Source organism: Hippocampus bargibanti, linkage group LG19 (genome assembly GCF_051943395.1).
Source record: "Hippocampus bargibanti isolate YZ-2025 linkage group LG19, ASM5194339v1, whole genome shotgun sequence".
In the NCBI taxonomy this organism is placed as follows: domain Eukaryota; kingdom Metazoa; phylum Chordata; class Actinopteri; order Syngnathiformes; family Syngnathidae; genus Hippocampus; species Hippocampus bargibanti.
Window position 1 is genome coordinate 14,258,942 of NC_142752.1, and position 16,190 is coordinate 14,275,131.

At 44.3% G+C, this 16,190-nt stretch overlaps 1 pseudogene; it reads right to left on the reverse strand.

Moving 5' to 3' along the window:
- Positions 1 to 2,465: 2,465 nt before the first annotated feature.
- LOC148884088 (28S ribosomal RNA) lies at positions 2,466 to 3,506 on the reverse strand (annotated as a pseudogene).
- Between the last annotated feature and the right edge of the window lie 12,684 nt (positions 3,507 to 16,190).

The following is a 16,190-nucleotide window of genomic DNA, read 5'->3' on the forward strand; positions in this document are numbered from 1 at the left end:
AGCCAAGCGCCATATAAGAAACGGAGGTGGCCATTAGCTCCCTTTTTTGTTCCCCCAATGTTGCCTCAAAATGGCACATATAATTCTTTAATGATTGTAAACATGTATGCTTTAATCTTCAGAACTACAGTGTATTTGAAAGATATTCATAACTGGATGTGTAACAAGAAAGCATATTATCCGAATCTGAAGCCATTGTTTGGATTCACAAGCAATGCAAGACGTCTTGGCGTGAAGTCATTTTTATTTGCATTTAAATAAAAAGTGACATCGGCTGTCCTTTAATACACAGTATGGAATGTTAATAATTTTCAAAATCATCGCGCTTCAGCAGACAAAACAAGAAACATTGTTTCAAAAAACGATGGCATTCATATACAGTACAGTGGGCATGTACATAACACAACAAGGAAACTGCAACGCTTTCATCTTACTGTATTATGTATACAATTTAAAAAAGTCATCAATCTTCTTCTGCTTCCCATTTTTACCTTTTAACACAAACACTTCAATCTCGTCTGCTACACACGAGCTAGCGTCTGAAAATGAAAATGGCTCTGCTACACGGGTGCTGGGCACGTAACCAAGTCACCTGACCAAGTCGACCAATGGCGCGACTGATGGCGTGACACGTAACCAAGACACGTGACCAAGTTGACCAATGGCGCGACCGATGGCGTGTCACGTGACAAAGTCACACGGCCAAGCCGACCAATAGCGCGACCGATGGCGGCTCATGTGACCAAATCGACCAATGGCGCGACCGATGGCGGCTCACGTAACAAGACACGTGACCAAGTTGACCAATGGCGCGACGGATATATCGATATAAACAACAAAAATGGCCGGCAGGGGATGAAAAGGAGCACCGTAATAACCGGATTATCGTAATAACCGGGTATCGTACTAAACGGTACTAATTATACATAAAAAGACTAGAAATGTGCAAGGGAAATGAAAATAGTATCGTAATAAGCGGTACTATCGATATAACCGATATCGATATAACGAGACTTTACTGTAGCTGCATGCTGGCGTCACCCACCTGTAAAACTTGTCGAACTCTTCCATGCAGTCAGGACAGGAGGAAGGAAAAAGGGGCCACCACTCTAAAGGAATCCTTTGTCTCTCGTGGTCAGTCACACGCAGGCACCCACCACTCGCTCCAGTTCTAATTATTGTATCTCTTCCTGGTTCTGGTTCGATGGAGCTTTATGATGAAATACCAGCGGGGACCATCGATGGCAAACAGAAAACACTACTTTATTCTTGCAAACAATGGAAGGACATGTCTAGTTGGAGTGGGGAGCGAGAGAGAAAAGGCCGCCCCTTTCACCTAGTTTTATCACACAGCAGCGATGACATCATCTGGACCAGGCCTATCAGCAACGGGGAGGGGTTGGGAGAACATTAGACACTGAAAATGAATATTTGTTGCATCCTACTGATGCAACAAGTTATCTAATAAGCTACATACATCCATATAGACTAAACTAAACATGAAATAACATAGGATGTTTACCGATGTGTATAAAAACACTATCACCTCATGTCTCTTCACATGGCAGAAGAGACTCAAGCTCAACAGGGTCTTCTTTCCCAGCTGATTCCGCCAAGCCTGTTTCCTTGGCTGTGGTTTCGCTAGAGAGTGGGTAGGAACAGTGGGAATCCCGTTCATCCATTCACGCACGTCACTAATTAAATGACAATGCATTTTGGCTACCTCAACAGAATCATAGTTACTCCTGCTGTTTACCCGCGCTTCGTTGAATTTCTTCACTTTGACATTCAGAGCACTGGGCAGAAATCATATTGTGTCAACACCCGCCACGGGCCTTCGCAATGCTCTGTTTTAATTCAACAGTCGGATTCCCCTGGTCCACACCAGTTCTAAGCCAGCTGCTAGGCACCGGCCGAGACCACCCGGCGGAGGGACGCACCCCACGCGACCGCCGCCCGCCCCCTGCCAGCGGGGTTGGAGGTGCCGGACGAAGAACGGGTGGAGTTGGCCGCCGCGGAGGGAACCCGCCGGGTGCCACAGCTGAAGAGATCCGCGGGCAGGGATGCACGTCCAGATTCGCCGCCGACACGACACCTTCGCTCGAACGCCTTCCCCCAGGGCCTACGTGGACGCCTGGCAGGGAGCCGACAACAGAGGGGGGTCGCCAGGGGCGCCGCGTCGAGTGGCCAGTGCGGTGGGGTCCCCCTGCCCGGTGCTGCGACACCATAACGACACCCCCACCGCATACGACCCTGATTCCCGCCGGGACGGTGCCGCACCCGCACACCGGGTTCAAACGGAGGAGAGGGGCGGGCGATGGGGTGGGGTGACTGCTCGCCTAGCCGCGGCGCGCACCCAGCCCCGCCTCGCCCTCCAGCCCGACCGACCCAGCCCTCATAGCCAATCCTTGTCCCGAAGTTACTGATCCGAATTGCCGACTTCCCTTACCCACCTTATTCTGAAATGCCAGGCTGTTCACCTTGGAGACCTGCTGCGGATATGAGTACGGCCTGTCACGTGACTTACATCTTCTCCCCCAGATTTTCAAGGGCCAACGGGGGCTCACCGGACGCTGCCGACACCACGACGCTTTCCAGGGCGCGGGCCCCTCTCTCGGGGCGAACCCATTCAAGGGCGCCCTGCCCTCCACCTGAAAGGTGCGCTGGTGCGGGAAAGACTCGGCGGGCCGTGGAAGACCGGAAGACGGACGGCGCCGACGAGTGCGCGCGCCTCTCCGCCACTCCAGGTTCGGGGATCTGAACCCGACTCCCTTTCGATCGGCCGGGGGCGACGTAGACCATCGCCCCTCGCTTCCGAATGCCGCTCGACCATCACCTAGGACTGACTGACCCATGTTAAACTGCTGTTCACATGGAACCCTTCTCCACTTTGGCCTTAAAAGTTCTCGTTTGAACATTTGCTACTACCATCAAGATCTGCACCCGCCCGAGGCGTCCGCGCCGACGTGCCGGCGACGGCCGGGTGTGGGCCCGATGCTCCAGCGCCATCCATTTTCAGGGCTAGTTGATGCGGCAGGTGAGTTGTTACAGACTCCTGGGTGGGTTTCGACTTCCATGACCACCGCCCTGCAGTCTCTATCAACCAACACCTTTTGCAGGGTTCTGCATACCAAAAGTGGCACACTGGGCGTCTTGCATTCCACGCCAGGCTCCAAGCCTGAGAATAGGTTGAGGCCGGTTCGGCCCCAAGGCTTGTCATTGGCTTTACCAGATGAAACTGCGAGTCGAGCACCAGCTATCCTGAGGGAAACTTCAGAAGGAAACAGCTACTAGATGGTACTATTAGTCTTTCGCCCCTATACCCAGGTCGGACGATCGATTTGCATATCAGGACCGCTGCGGGTCTCCACCAGTTTCCTCTGGGTTCGCCCTGCCCGGGCATAGTTCACCATCTCTCGGGTCCCATCGCGCACGCTCTTGCTCGACCTCCCCCACGCTGCGAGCGAGGTGAGCCGGTGGTGCACCCGAACCCCGAACTTCTTGGTCCGTGTTTCAAGACGGGTCGGGTGGGCTAACGACATCGCCATGGACCCCTAGTGCCGTACGTGCCGGCCGGTCCCCGCCCTGGCAGCACGTCGTGCCCAGCGCCCAGTGAGGACAGTATGCGCGCTGAAAGGCGACCGCGCCGGGGGCGGGGTGCCCCGGCCACAAGAAGCGGAAGGCGCAGAGGTACGTCCCTAATCTCCGAGGGGAAGCGGCAATGTCTGGGCACGGCAGCGCTGTAAAGCTTGGGGGGGCGGTCAATTTCACTGTTTTCCATCCATTTTCTCACACTCTGTCATCTGCCTGTCTCTTTAATGTTTAAATCCCCCCACTGCTGCGTTCTTGACCAATCACGTGGCTTTAAGCAAAGACTGGGGGCAGGGAATAAAGGACAAAAAGAAAGTCGGCTGGCATTTCCTTGTTAGGTACAACACATCACAGCTCCGTGTGTATCCCGAAAAATAGTTCGTATGCCAAGGTTAAATTTTCATCAATTTAATGTTCTTAAACCGAAAAGTTCGTAAGAAAGGGGTTCGTAAACCGAAGTATCAGTGTATCAAGAATGTGCTGTGGTTTGCAGTCGATTGTTTCTGCTGCGTGATGCCTGAAACAGCGGATGATGGTGTTAAAAACTTTGACTCTTATCACCATCTGCTTTGGGTTGTAGTCTCGACAAAGAAGTTGCTAAACTTCTGGAGCTGAAGGTGCAGCTGGGAGTAGATGATGGAAAGAATCAGTTTGTTCTTAAAACAGCAAACGTTATTTCATTGTGGTACAACTGACTCGATATATATTTTATAATTATTGAAACCATTCAAGCAGGCATGCACAATTATTAAAATACAGGTAACATCCGATTTACGACCGGAACGGGTTATGACCACCCGTACTTACGATCACAACCGCCAGAGTATAGAATATAGGGTATAGAGCAGGGGTGCTCATTACGTTGATCGCGATCTACTGGTCGGTCGCGGAGGTAGTACTGGCCGATCGCAGCGTGACAGTAAAAAAAAATCAGCCTATCAAACGTCCCATCACTTGATTGACATACAGGGCAACCATTCAGATGACAACTAAATTTTGACATTTGGGTCGCCGCATATGCGTAAACAACGACGCTAAACACAGCAAAATTTACAAGCTAGTCAGTGAATTCCCTCAGATTATAAGCCCTTGCTAAAACATATGGTGATCAAAATGAGTGAGAAAGCTGGACCAAGTAAGAAGGCAAAACCATATTACTTTCATACGGAATGGGAGGTGGACTTTTTCTTCGCGGTGTCATTTTCAAAATGCGTATTGCCAAGTGCAGGCAGACTTCTTGAATTACCAGTGCATAATCCACCAACAAGCGTCATGCGCGAAAATGCTCAACATGAGGAAATGTGCTACCTCCTTGACTGCATTATTCGGCTCCACTTATTTATGTGAGTCAGCCTTTTCCTACATGAAGATCATGAAGTCCAAATACCGTTCCACCATGACTGATGAACATTTGGAAATGTGCTTGAGGCTGGCTGTCAGCAGCTACTGTCCCTGGCTGATTAAATTCAGTGCAAGTCATCAAAGTAAACTCAGGTAACTACAAAAAAATGTTACTAGTTATTTATTATGTTATGTATATGTAGTTATTATGTGTGTTGTGCAATATTGGCTTTTTCAGTTATGCAAGGTACATCAACATACATTGTACATACAACGATGAGAAGGTTTCTTAAGCCGTCATCTGTACAAATTTGAGAACCAAATTAAGAACCACCACAGACGTATTGTACATACAAAGAATCCTTAAAACATTTGAAAATAATTGTTTTGCATTTTTGATCATGGTGGGTAGATCATTTTGACTTGGTTGTTGTAAAAGCAGCTCGTATGCTGAAAAAGTGTGAGCACCCCTGGTATATATATATATATATATATACCATATATACATTTTATATTTATTTATTATTATTATTTTTTTTTTAAATGGCATGAAAATGTGCAAACAAACAAAGTAAAAGAAACAACACTGCAAACAAGACTGCAAACAAAGTAGAATAAAACACACTCTCTTTGAACAGCTCATGGAGCATTCTGTTCTCTATTCTCAAAAAGAAGAAAAACAAAAAAAGAGTGTGCTAACAACTACCGATAACAATGTTCTTCTCACTGAAAAAGACTCCTTCAGTAGAAAAAGACGTTACAGCGCAGCGGAGTCAGGATGAATAGGCGCAGTAGCAAAATATTGTTTTACAACACTGTTCTTTACGTCTGTGTAAGCTCTCAGTCATACAGGAGTGGTCCATTGATGAAAAGGTTTCTTCAGCCGTCATCTGTACTTCCTTGAAGGTGTCGGACATTTCGCTTCTTATCCAAGAAACTTTGTCAGCAAACTAAAGTCTTACTGGTAGTTTAGGCCCATATATATCCCTACTGTCCAGACATGGCGGTGCCGGACTCTGCTATGATAGGTCCCTGCTTTCAGGTGTGGGGGAGCAGAGGACTACTCCCTGCAGCTGCTCCACTGATCTTTAAAACACTGCGGTGATCAAACTCACAACAACAACAAAATAGACATACGGTGATACCCCAGCTTACGAACTTAATTGGTGTGTGTTAGGCAAAAAGTGTGTCGCCCAACTATTAATTTCCCATAGGAAACCATTAAAAATGAGAATAATTCGTTCCCAGATGCCTATAAAACATAATTTTTGACGACATAAGCCTTAAAACTATACAAATATACCTTATTTTATGTATAATAAATGTGTTATTGGATTGTAATGAAAGAAATAAACTGTACGATATGATAAAGTCGTTTTATTTACCTTTGTGATGGTCCATCGATGAGAAGGTTTCTTCAGCCGTCATCTGTACAAAAGTGAAGGTTTCGGACGTTTCGTCTCCTATCCAAGAGGCTTCGTCAGCGAACTAAAGTCTGCCTGGTCGTATCGGCCCCATTTATATATCCCTAATGTCCAGACATGGTGGCGCCGGACACAGCTATAATAGGTCCCTACTCTCTGGTTGGGGGGGCAGAGGACCCCTCCCTGTGGCCCCACTGATTGTTCCTACATTCCTGACTAACGACTGGCCTATTACCCCCTCACCCACCGGTATCACCTCATCAGCATAACGACCCTCATCAGCATTACGAAAGTTGCCTAACCTGTTTTGCCTAAGCAGGCTATTGTATGAACGATCCAAATTGAACCTCACCCCACCAGACCGGTTTAATGAAGGATTTTGTTGTTTTATAAGAATCGCTTCTTTTACCCCCCTTTCAAACCATCTATGTTCTTTCGCTAAGATTTTAACCTCATTGTCATCAAATGAGTGGTTGCTAGCTTTTAGGTGCAAATGTACTGCCGATTGAGGTCCACTTATATTATCCCTGCGATGTTGATAAAGTCTTTTTTTGAGAATTTGTTGAGTCTCCCCAATGTACTGCTCTTTACAATACATTGCTCAATACAATACATTGTACTGCTCTTTACAATACATAAATATCTAATAATAAAACACACGGAGACACACCATTTTTTTTACATCTCCCCCCAAAAAAAAACAAACGTGGTACCTGTCCACGGACCTCCGACCTTGTGGGCACCGCTCACATTCAGGATTTTATTCAAATCTAAGAAATAAATGAACAAAAGCACTAAAACGCTCTTTTTTTCTGTGTTGAAGGTGAATGACAGGCGCATCCTTGATGGGATGTTTGCCGTGAGCGGCGTTCCAGACGACATGTTCCGCACCATCTGTTCAACGGTGGACAAACTTGATAAGGTCCATATAATTTTGTTTCTTTTGGACCAGGTTGTTGTTTTTTTTAGGTAATTAGTCCCTTGACTAATCAACATCAACAACGCTTGATGTTAGCTACACGATGGAGGCTAAAACACTTTGGTCTTTGCTAACAACAACTACACCATTAGCTTTGTGCTACCTAGCTTGCTATCTATTTGCTATCCATTTGCTATCTATTAGCTAGCTCCCCAGCTGGCTATCTATTTGCTATCTGTTGAGTTAAATGTTGTTCTTGCTGGTTCAGCTCTCCATTTGTATAGTCTAAATATTAAATCAGCAGGAAGCAAGGTGATATACAAAAAAAGGAATATTTATTATCAGGCAGCTCCAGGGGAGAAGCAAGGCCAAGGGACAGAAATGCAAGAGCGCGCTCAAGCGCGCGTCTCAAACATTTATAAACAATAGGAGTGATGTCACTTTGGAAAAGACCTATTATCTGCTAGATACAATCATGAATATTTATTATTAGACTGAAACTTGATAGCTAGATTTCTATACTAAGTACAAGCTGAGTACATGTATACTCATTCACATATACAGAAAACTAAAGTACATACATATATGGACTTACAAGTACATATATGGAGTTTCAAGTCCTAAATTACTCCTAGGACGAAGGAGTTTCCCAAGTCCTAAATTCTGTCCAAGACCAGATCTCCTAGATGAAGATGACAGGTTAACAGGCTGTGTCTGTTTAATTCAGATTGACCCCAGGCCATCTGTGCCTTTATTGTAGGCTTATTGTTTGGTTGTCCAGCTAAGAATGGGACTTTTTAAATGCGATAACTTTTTATTCTGTCGAATCTCCATCAAATACATGGAAACATACTAGCTAGCTAGCAAGCTAATAGATAGCTAGCTAACTAGTTAGCTAGAGATGACATTAAAATCTCATTTACTAATTCCTAGCTAGCTAGCTAGGAATACAGTATTTACTATTTTGACAATTTTGGATTTATCGTTTTCATTGGAAACCGTAATTGTCATTATTAATCCGTGACTCGGAATGGGATAATTAAATTCGTAGTTTTTACAGCAAAACCAGACTAGTTGGCAGGTATGATATTGGTGTCAAGCAATGGTTGACGAAATTCCTCCTTTCAACTGGTACAAGAGGCCTCGATGTAAGATACAAACAGCCGCGCTCAAGTAGGACATTGCCATTGGCTGCCAACTTTATCAGCATCCTCAATAGTTGGTGTTGAAAAAGTGGATTAAGAACTTTGAAGAAAACACCACATCGTGACTGCTTTTACTTACAAATGTCATTTTTTTCCCCATGCCGCCACTGAATTGGGAATACTTCATTAAAAACTGTTTTGTCTTGGATTGGATTGGATATGCCTTTATTAGTCTCACAGTGGAGAAATTTACATTTCACAGCAGCAAAGTGATGAAAGGAATGAAAGTAGAAAAACGAAATACATGAGCTGCTGGAAAAGCAGCCACTCTCGCGGCGCCGTCTTAAAGTCAAAAGAACAAAAAAAAAAAAAAATAACAAATAATATGACAGCATAGAGACAATATGACAAAACAAAGACACAGAGAGACATTCATTCTTCAGGACTTGCTGTACCCTCTTTGTGATGACATGAAACAGTTCTAGATGAAAGAGGAGAGGATCAAAGCGTCTTTCCACCAGTGGAGTCTTGCACTCATCTATGAAGCGCCCTCTCGCAGATGCCGTGGAAGGATGTGAAAAGAGAGATGGTGGATGATAGAGTGTTTATGCACATTAGTAAACATATTACGTTATTTCATGTTTAGATTAGTAAACATATGTTTTTTCATGTTTAGCTTAGTATACATTACGATTAGTGCACGTTTAATTTCAGTCTAATTTAGTTAAATAAAATTATCAGTCTTATTAGTTCAATAGTCGTTGCAAAGAAGCAACAGCTCCAACGACAATCTAAGACCCTCCCAACACTGAGTTGTTCGTAACCGATTGGACGGGAAGATCGACTTGTCCGCAACTGATTGGACAACAGATCGCCACTGTGTATTGATAGAGTGTTTATGCACATTAGTAAACATATTACGTTATTTCATGTTCAGATTAGTAAACATATTATGTTATTTCATGTTTAGCTTAGTATACATTATGATTAGTGCATGTTTAATTTCAGTCTAATTTAGTTAAATAAAATTATCAGTCTTATTTGTTCAATAGTCGTTGCAAAGAAGCAACAGCTCCAACGACAATCTAAGACCCTCCCAACACTAAGTTGTTCGTAACCGATTGGACGGGAAAGATCGACTTGTCCGCAACTGATTGGACAACAGATCGCCACTGTGTATGTTTAAAAACTTGTCAGAGCGGGAGCTCGTTCTCTTTGTTCTATCTTTGTCCGTGTGCTCATGTCTTCGTCCCACCGAGACGAGAAGTGCTTTTTCTGTCTCATTAGAATAAAGTAGTTTTTTGTTCACCATCTATCGTCGTTGCTGATATTTTTATCAAGTGAACTTCGGACAATACCGAACCAGGAAAGACGAACAAGAATTTTAACCGAACAGTGGATGAGAAAGGCTTGTCAGAGGAGGCCGCCGACCAGATTGGGAAATATGTCAGCATGCAGGGTAAGAGTCCAATCGTATCACACGTCAGAGTGAAATGTTTTCTTTTTCTGAAAATAATAATACATTTCATTTATAAGCGCCTTTCAAAACTGTCAAGGTCACTTTACAGTCACATAAGTTTTTCTGTGGGTGAGCAGCAGCAAAAATGCAGTGAAATCATTCCCTTGCCCGACACAAACTTGCCAAAGAAGAAAAAGTTTGATTTTTAAAAGAACAGTGATACATCAGCTTATGACCTTAATTGGTTCCCAGAAATTGTGTGCAAGGTGAAAAGTTCATCTGAACATTTATTTCCTATAAGAAACCATTAAAATGAGAATAATCCGTTCCCAGGTCTCCATAAAATATAATTTTCTACTAAATAAGCTTTAAAGGATAACCGACGCCCGAACAAGTTGTGTCCATAATTCGTAAAATCACTTCAAATGACTTCTACTGTGCGTATTTACCAGCGGCGGCCTGATGGGACGGGGACTCGGCCTGGGGTGGACGAAGACGCCGCACGGATCGTCATGGGCGTGAGTGCGATCCCTCTCGCACGTTCACGCGACAACGCATGGCTCAACGCGGACGTCGAACTGCCAGGCGCAGAGTGGCACCCCGGACGGCCGTATGGGACAAGGTCTCGGCCGGACGCCGACGTGGGCGTGAACTGCCCGGCACCGGGGAAACGAGACCAGTCCTGAGCCGCTCCGGGATCCAGCGGTGAGTGGGGTCTTGGACTGATGTTGACGCGGACGTTGCACGGCTCGTTGTGGATGCGACTCAATTCGTCATGCACGACGACACCGTGGCTCGACGTGGGCGTGCACTGCCAGACACCCAGTGTCACCCTGGACGGCCACCTGTAAGGAGGAGTGACGCAATTCAAACTCAACGAGGCGTGCGCTAACGTGGATGTAGCATTGCCAGGCACAGGGTGGAAATGAGACGGGTCCTTTGTACCTGCGGGATCCGATGGTTGGTCGGTTCATTCTGTCACGGTTTGCAGGGTGGTGAATGATAGAGTGTTTTATGCACATTAGTAAACATATAATGTTATTTCATGTTTAGCTTAGTAGACATTATGATTATTGCACGTTTGGAGCAACGGCTCCAACTTCAATCTAAGACCCTCCCAACACTGAGTTGTCCGTAGCTGATTGGACAACAGATCGCTGCTGTGGACATTCAAAAACTTGTCAGAGCGGGAGCTCACTCTCTTTGTTTCCTATCTTTGTCCGTGTGCTCATGTCTTCGCGCCTGCTTAGATGAGAAGTGCTTTTTCTGTCTCACTAGAATAAAATAGTTTTTTGTTCACCATCTATCGTCGTTACTGATATTTTTATCACTGAACTTCTTTGAACCAGGAAAGAAACAAGAATTTAAACCGAACAATATTTGGTGCCGAAAAACCCGATGCCAGTCTGCCAGCCTAAGCGTTTGAGGAGTGCCACCTGCTTGCCCGGTCAACAGGAGACGGGGAAAGTTCCCGGTGGTCTGCCCGTTAAAAAATTCAACGGGTGAGAGCGGAGGAAAGTAGTTCCTTCACTGGACTTGCCTCTTGACTGACGCAGAAAGAGCGGAAGAGCGCAGAAAAGTTTTTTTTGCTCTTCGCTGAAGCCTGCTTGTGAGTCCTCACAAGAGACGGGAAGAATATCACTTCTTTCTGGTGGCTGTGGGGCTCCTGACTTTCGGGCTGGAGGACAACACGGCAGTGTTCAAAAGTTCACTAGGTGAGTAACACGCTAGCTAGCAGCCATTATTTGAATGTATTGTGAGACTCCTCCTGGCCAGAGGTATCTTATTCATTTAACCCATGTACATACCGGTGTAACGCGGTTTTCTTTGGACTAAGGTGAGCCCAATAAGAAGACGGGACCGGTGGTGCACAAAAGGACTTGTGTATGCGACATCCTAGTGCTTTTATGGACTAGAGTGTCTGGTTTTTGTTTCACACGCCGACTTATGATTCGGAAGTTTTCCAGTAAAGAAATCGATCACAAGGTGGTGATAATCTGGAACTCAATTTGTGTGAGGGCTGCTTCCGGTTGGAAAAACCGAAAGGTTTTTAATTCTGATGCAGACGTTATATGTTATTTTAAAGAGCAGCTGCTAAAGTACTGGGTTATCTGAAAAATTAATGCATTTAAAATGGTTTGTTCTATGCTAGAATAGTGACACAGAGAAGGTTCTTTGTCTTAGAGAGAAAAAAAAGAAAGGGTGGGGGCGAAGTCATTTGAGCCGTTAGTGCGTGCCAGAGAGTGTGTGTGCGTGTGCGTGCGTAAGTGCATTCCTTGTGTGTGCGTGAACGCGCATCGTGACTGAGAATTGGCGCGAATCACGCCCTTTGTTCTTGGGTTCGAATCAACATCACGGAGTGTGCCTCTTTTCTGAGTGATGGTCACTGAAGGAATTTGTTTGTTGGAAAATTGAAAATGGGTGCTATTTTTTTCTAAGAAGACTCCAATTCATCGCGACGTCGAATTCATATCCAACAAATTTCCAGGAAGCGAACTTTATTGCAAGAAGTGGATGGAACATGGTGAACATTCTGGTGCTTTGCAAGTTCAGCCATTGGGCGAGATTATGTTTCAGTTGAAGAGGCCTCTGCGGTTGGTAGATCTCTCCAAAAGATCTGTGATGAGATTTTAGCTTGTGATAGATGACTTATACAAGTGTGAATCAGAGAGCATGAATTGGAAGTGAAACAAATTAAAAAAAGATGGCAGATCGGATGCAGTCATTGATCCAAACTGCAGAACACCCCCATAGGAGACCATGAGGAGGGGCTGTGGGCTGTCCCTAGGCGAGCGCCTCAGACCACCACCCCCCTCCTCCTCCTCCTCCTTCTACTGTTGAACCCCTGTGGGGCGGGTGCCCCCCCCTGTGATGACTCCAAATGTCTGTTGTATCCGCTTGAAGAATTGAATGAAATTAAAATGAATAATGAAAGTGATTGTGAAGCTTTTCCACTAGTTCAATTGGCTAATTCTTCAAGCATACAGGACTAAACCATCTTGGTGCGACAGTGATGTCGCTGAAGCATGCAAAGGATTAGGTGATTTTTGTTGAGAATGCGGAAAGTTGGACTGAGAATTTTGAGGAAAATGTGTGCTTCTTACCAGTTGAATGGACAAGAAACACTGAAGGTTCTCAGGAAATGCTTGGGACATCATTGGAATCGGGTGAAAGGGTGTTATTCTGGGAAAACATCGACGGGAACAAATATGACGTATGAGGTGACAACCCAACGAAGATTGGTTTGTGAGAACATCCGGACATTATAAAAAATCCACCGGAGTAGGAAATTCAACATAACATAAAAAATGGGATACAGGTAAAAACATACCGAAAGGACGCTTTCAGTGTGTTTTTCCGACACCCCAACTGTATTATTTTCTGACATGATGAGGATTCCATATATGTTGAGCAATTCAAACAGATTGGAAAGAATGAAAAAGCTATGTCTTCAAAGATGGCCGCTGAAGAAGTACCTCCTGCCTTAGAAGGACAAAGGAGCTCATGTTCTTAAAATCGCCATTGCTGAGACAGAGAATTAACCGATGCAGTAGGCGGGGCGAGCTGTGGAATGGGGAATTTGAGCTTGGGAGTCAGAGGTCAAAGGGGTGGGGAGGATCTTCGCGCGGGGTGCACTCCACCACTTCCTCGAGAAGGCTGCCCTCTTTTTTTCCCCCACATTCACTCTCCCCCCCCCTTATTGCTTTATGTAGACCAGATGTGGGTCAGGATGAGAATAGATTGGAACACACGTCCCCTACTGGGGACACTCAGTCGTTACACCAATTTTTTTCTTACAAGAAATGTCTTCATGTATTGCTGACCTTAAAAAATTCGGTGACTTCTCAAATTCTATTATACATTGACGACATCTTAATTGCTTCACCGACTGAAGATGAGAACAAGACTGTATCAATAGCTTTGTTCCAATATTTAGCTCCAAAATTCGAAAAAGATTTGTGGCTTGCCGATGGTGCTAAGCTCGTTGATGAGCTGTATAAAATAGACAACAAACCATGTTTACCGAGAAACATGTTCCCTATGGTGGCTCGATTGAGCCATGGTAGTTCACATGTATCAACAGCGGGCATGGTGTTTATAGCAGGGAAAGTATTCCATTTAAGCAGAGGTTTCAATTCGTATGCAAAAAACTTGTCGGAGTTATTTGATTTGCTGTAAACATAATCCACAAGGTAACATGCGACCAAAAAGAGGAACATTTCCACAGGGCTCACACCCCTTTGAAGTGGTCCACATGGATTTCATTGAACTAAGCACGAGTAATTCTTATAAATACTGTTTGGTGTTAATTGATTCATTCACCAGATGGGGGAAATTGCGCCTTCAAAGAAATCCGATACATTATCCGTTGCAAAAGCGTTATGCAAACATATTATTCCAGAACATGGCATACCAAGAATAATTTGGTACACTGGTTGGGATTCCGTTGTGGTCCGTTCTAAGCCTAACACAGAATAGGTTCGAAATAACTGTTCCCACGAAGCGAAACGAATCGTCGTCAAGATAGCTCGAGGGAACTGGTTAGGAACAGGAACTGGAACTGGTACAATGACTGCTATCCAACTCGCCATCAAAACTCATGATGTTGCAGGATGCATGGACTTGAGACTCTGTCCTGATTTTCGTGAACATCACATTGGTTTTCCCGTAACTATATGCATGATGTCTTCTGTGACATCACCAGTCGTAACATCGCCTTTCCAGCGCAAACCACACATCAAACTGACAGCCTGGATGGAAAAACCTGACAAAAAAGCCCAAAATTCAGGTGTCATGGACGCATTATATCAACCGTTTGCAGGAGAAAAACATGACTGGAATCCATTGTTATCAAACACGTGGTATCGTTATGCTACACTAATTGCTAAACAAAATAGGAAAAGTAATTGCTTTGTTTGTTCCAAAATGCCACATTCCGTGACGCAACAAAGGGTGCATTCAAAGGTATTTGGAGATAAAATGGCTCGAGCTGCATATATGTTAATATCTTCGCATAAACCTGATCAACATTTTCCAGTTCTTCGCAATGCTTCGAAAGGAGAGATTGTTCCAAGTTTAGATACCATTTTGGAAACTGAAAATCAGGTTATGACCGAAAGCGGATTGCGATTACCAGTATGCGTTGCAATATACGGTACAGGTCAAAACTTAGGTTTTATAGATAAGGATAGATGTTTATATGTGCTACCGTTAAACACCAATGTCACCATCTTACCCGTATCTTCACATCTTTGGTGGTTATGTGGTTGGAAAGTATATTCTTTTATTCCTCCGAGAGCCTATGGTATATGCACCTGTTACTGTAACTGACAATACTTTCATCGTTACCAGTCGTCCTGCTCACCATCATGTGAAAAGAAGAGTGTCGTTTAAGCCCCATGATTCGATCTGGGGAACTGATGTTCCAGAACAATTCAAACACCATAGCACGGGAAGTAAGGTAATGTTAGCTCTTTTTCCACAAATTGGAGTTGCTAAAAACATGCTACGAATTGAAACAATTGACTACAGGTTTCAAGTGTTTGTAAATGCCAGTTTGGAAGTAGATAACATGCAAAACACTGAAATTGCAGCAATTAGACAAATGGTGCTGCAAAATAGAATGGTTTTGGACCTTTTGACGGCCCCACAAGGGGGCGTCTGTGCTATGGTGGGTGACACTTGTTGTACGTACATACCCGAAGAAGCGAATTCCATAAACATGACTGATGCTTTGTCGGTTGTCAGGAATCTCAGAGACGCCATGGCCAAAGATCGACGGACTGATCACCCGTGGATCTTTGACGGGCTCTTTGGGGGCTCTTGGTATCGGACTTTGCTCAGAGTGTTTATCCCTTTCGCAATTGTGATTGTATTTATTTTCTTAGTCATTGGTTTTATTATTCCATGCTTAAGAGCAATGCTAATGAATATGATAACTAATTCTCAGGTGAATTACGCAAAGGTTTTGTATCAACAAATGCGTGAAGGGGACCCTGTGTTGTAGCTAGGAATAGTACACCATGGCCAGAGTGTGGTTGCTCCAACAAACAAAAGCAAAAAAAAGAAACGGAGAGCCGAGAAGGAGTTTTCCCTCATTAAAATTTAAAAACCCTCAAAAATGGAGAGGTTACATATCACAGCAGCAAAGTTGTGATAGAGGTTTTTCGCCTTCTCCATGGTGTTAGTTAGATTAGTTAGATAATATTAGATAATGTTAGATAGATTAGATTATATTAGATTAGATTATATTAGATTAGATTAGATTAGATAGATTAGATTAGATTAGATTAGATTAGATTAGATTAGAT